The sequence below is a fragment of the Ambystoma mexicanum genome, chromosome 14, assembly GCF_040938575.1.
Source record: "Ambystoma mexicanum isolate Mex_15411 chromosome 14, UKY_AmexF1_1, whole genome shotgun sequence".
Lineage (NCBI taxonomy): Eukaryota > Metazoa > Chordata > Amphibia > Caudata > Ambystomatidae > Ambystoma > Ambystoma mexicanum.
The window spans coordinates 83,359,485-83,363,313 of NC_090940.1; positions in this window are offsets into that span (position 1 = coordinate 83,359,485).

A 3,829-nucleotide genomic window follows, 5' to 3' on the forward strand; every position below is an offset into this window, starting at 1 on the left:
GTGCAGTTGTTTGGCAGCCTGCAGTTAGGGTGTGCCTGCTGCACGTGTAGAGGGTGTTTTTAGGATTTTTAATTATTTATGTATTTAATGTGAGTTTTAAAGTGTGCTATCTGGCCGATGTATGTGGACGTTCTCCTGGACATGTGTTACTGTTGGACTATGTGGACACATGGTACTTCACATGATTGGACATTGTGGATTTAGCATTGTTTAATTTGGCACACCTACCTGATTCTTCGGATGTCTGCACTCCTTTCTCCATCCCTCCGACTCCCTCGATACTCTCCATTCCAATGGTGGAGGCACAGATTTCTTCCCAGGGGGTCAACTTGATGGGTGATTCCGATCCTCCCCCGGTGGCTGTGGCAATGTTGCGGTTGGCAGAAAGTATGCTACGGACGTGTATCCGCAGGTCGTCCCATCGCTTTCTGCATTGCTGTGGGTTGCGGGGTGCGGTCCCCACCGCACTTACCCGCTGTGCCACCAGGGCCCATATGGCCTTCTTGTTCGCAAGTGCCGTCCTGGTCATTTGCGTGGAGAAGACGGCGGCGGCATTCTCCTGGAGGGTCTCTGTAAGCACGGTGAGTTCCTCACGGGAGAAGTGGACCTGCCGCTTGCGGTCGCACGCTTTCTTCGCTACTTTTCCCATTTTTCTTGGTTTCGCTAGGGTGGATGACGGGTTGGGATGTGTCTCAGGGTAGTGTTTTTAGTGGTTGTGTGGATTTTGTGGTTTTATAGGTGTACGGCGTGTTGTTTCCCGTTCCGGGCCCATGTTTTTACTTCCGTTTCCGTATATTTCCGGTCACCGTACTTTCCGGTTGGCGCTCACTGCGGTGTCCGCTAGGATGGGTGGCGGTATTGCACCTAGGGCGCCGTACGGCGGCGGTGTGGGCCGTTTTGGGGTCATTTCCGCCATCGCGGACTTTGCACTTCCGCCATGCCGTGGTGCTCGTGCCCGATGGGTCGGAATGGGCCGCACTTTGCTCCATCGTGCAATGGCGGAAACGCTATTTACGCTGTGGCGGTCCGGTCAGTCACTTTCCGCCAGGGTCGTAATGAGGGCCATTGTGTCCTTTAAAAGGACACACCATCATCCTGTAGTTTAAAGGAAAAAGGGAACCCAACCGTAGTCCATTTCTGTAATCCATCCGCAAGGTCGTCTGGTGTTCCGCTGCGGGGTCCTGCTTATGGGACCCGTCTCATTGCTTGTACCCGGAGTCAAGAGCATCGCTGGTTCATCCGTGGAGGACCAGATCATTTCTGGATCAAGCAACAGCCGCTCTTGAAACCTCCTCAAATGTGCAGAGCTTCACATGATTGGCTCATCTCTCCGCTCGGCCATGGCTGCTTTGGTAGCAACTAACCTCAACAGTTCTCCATCAAAGAGGGAAGCAGGACCGATTCACCCCATTCAAGGAGTCCCGTCCTCTGCGGCGCTGCTCAGCTTTTGCTTTCCTCTAGTCTTTTGATCTAGTATCACTGACCCTCGAATGTTTTGTGGCCTTGGTAAGGTCTTGACCATATAGAAGACGAGAACTGTGGTTCAGGCATTGGACCAAACATTAACACCAGTGGGAATAGTTTGGTCGATCGATTTGGTGCCTTGCAACAGCTCCTCAGTAAATGAGATAATCATTGAATCAGTAGAACCTTTGCGAACTTGGATACTTCATTGGTCAATCCATGCAGTGCCTTGCGATAGCTCCTCAGTAAATGAGAAAATCATTGAATCAGTGGAACTTTGTGAACTTGGATATGTCCTTTGGTCGATCCATGTACTGCTTTGCGATAGCTCCTCAGTAAATGAGATAATCATTGAATCAGTAGAACCTTTGCGAACTTGGATACTTCATTGGTCAATCCATGCAGTGCCTTGCGACAGCTCCTCAGTAAATGAGATAATCATTGAATCAGTAGAACCTTTGCGAACTTGGATATTTCATTGGTCAATCCATGCAGTGCCTTGCAATAGCTCCTCAGTAAATGACAAAATCATTGAATCAGTGTAACTTTGTGAACTTGGATATATCTTTTGGTCGATCCATATACTGCCTTGCGATAGCTCCTCAGTAAATTAGATAATCATTGAATCAGTGGAACTTTGTGAACTTGGATATTTCTGCTGTCTTCTTGACACCGCATATGCATCGTTCCACCAAAGCATTCACATTAGGCCGTGATGAAGTCTTTTTCCAAGGACAGAGTTCATGTGATTGTCAAATAAGTGGAATTCTTTCCCCACTATGATCAGTTTTGACCACCTGTGGGATCCCATATGCTGCGAACACTATTAAACGCTGGGATTATGGCTGGGACTGATGTGGACGACACTGCTTAATGTCATGGTAACCTGAGTATTCGCCCTGGATGGTAAGTATTGCCAGAGCAAAGAGCCCCACAGAAATCCACAGCTCCTTCTTGGCAGATGCCCCCTGGCAAATGGCTAATTCATAAGGACTCGTTGCTTTGACCACCATAGTTGGTTAACAGGGTTCCCACAACCATTTCATCAAGAGTGGCAAACCACACCTTCTGGCACATGGCTCTTTTTGCAGCTGCTATTAGTAGTCCACGAGTCCTGGCTTGCAGTACAGCTTTTATCAACTTGCAAGTCTGTTCTTTTCAATGTCCTGATTACTTATGTACTAACAAGCAATGGGGAGCAGCTGTTGTGCCCCGAGCTCTGACACCTTCCAGACCCCCGCTGGCTGCTCATCTGCTATCAACCACACTTCTCCTGGACAGAGGTGAACTTACCAGAGGTCAAGTCCTAAAAATAAAAGTGAGGGGACTCATTAACGTATGCAATGAGATGTGACGTCACCAGAAATTAACATATGAAGGTGAAATATGCAAATTTCATTCAGTTGGCTTGGCAAAATCGCACAAATTTCACAGGACGAATGGGCATTTGCCTTTCATAAAATCACACACATAAAAACAAGAGAGCACATTTTCGCCCAATAGTGTTGGAAGGTGTGCACGTTTTAAACTCCAAGAATCAATGGCCTTGTTTTCCTTGGCGAGCGCAGTCACGAAATGTGACATTTCACCTTTACTGGTATGTCCATTCTCATCTGGTTATATGGTGCAGTGGTGAAGTACGCGACCTGCTAACCTAGCGACAGCGGTTCGAATCCCCAGCTCATGTTTAAATTCAAGTTACTGGTTTTACACACATCCTCTAAAATACCCGGGAGGCGAGGGGGACAGTGTCCACCCCCTGAAGAAAGTGGGCGGACACCGCCCCCTGCATATACTCTAGACTTGAGCCCTGGTTTTTACTTTATGTTTCCATCTATTTTTTTATTATTCCATATCAACGTTGTGTTTAATTTTTAAAAACAAATTCATGTTCATTTTCCTTCCTTCATTGCTGGCTTGCTCTTTATTTCCAGAAGGCTAGGTTTTTATGGTGGCATTTTAACTGCGTTAAAGCAATGCTCCAACTGAGCCTCAAGGCACGTATTCTTGCACCACTCCGGTGGATGTCAGCCACAGGCACGGCCACCAACACGCACACACTGGCATCGAAACGCCAGACGAAGACACTAAGCACGACATCTCTGCCATCAGAATGCAGCTGCGATCTGTGATGTAGCTGGACACTCTCCTAACCCCCTCTGAGCACCCATCCACCTGCTTGACCATCATGGGCAGCTTACTGGGAGCAGGCCAGCCCACCCAACTCCTTATCTTGGCCACATGCACACATGCATTCTAATCCTCTCTGACAACTTTTCCCATACCTTGGACATCGGTCCCCGAGGGCACCCCCACCCCAAAAAAAGCATGTTGAGGCCATACTAATGGGATAAAGGCGCTACAC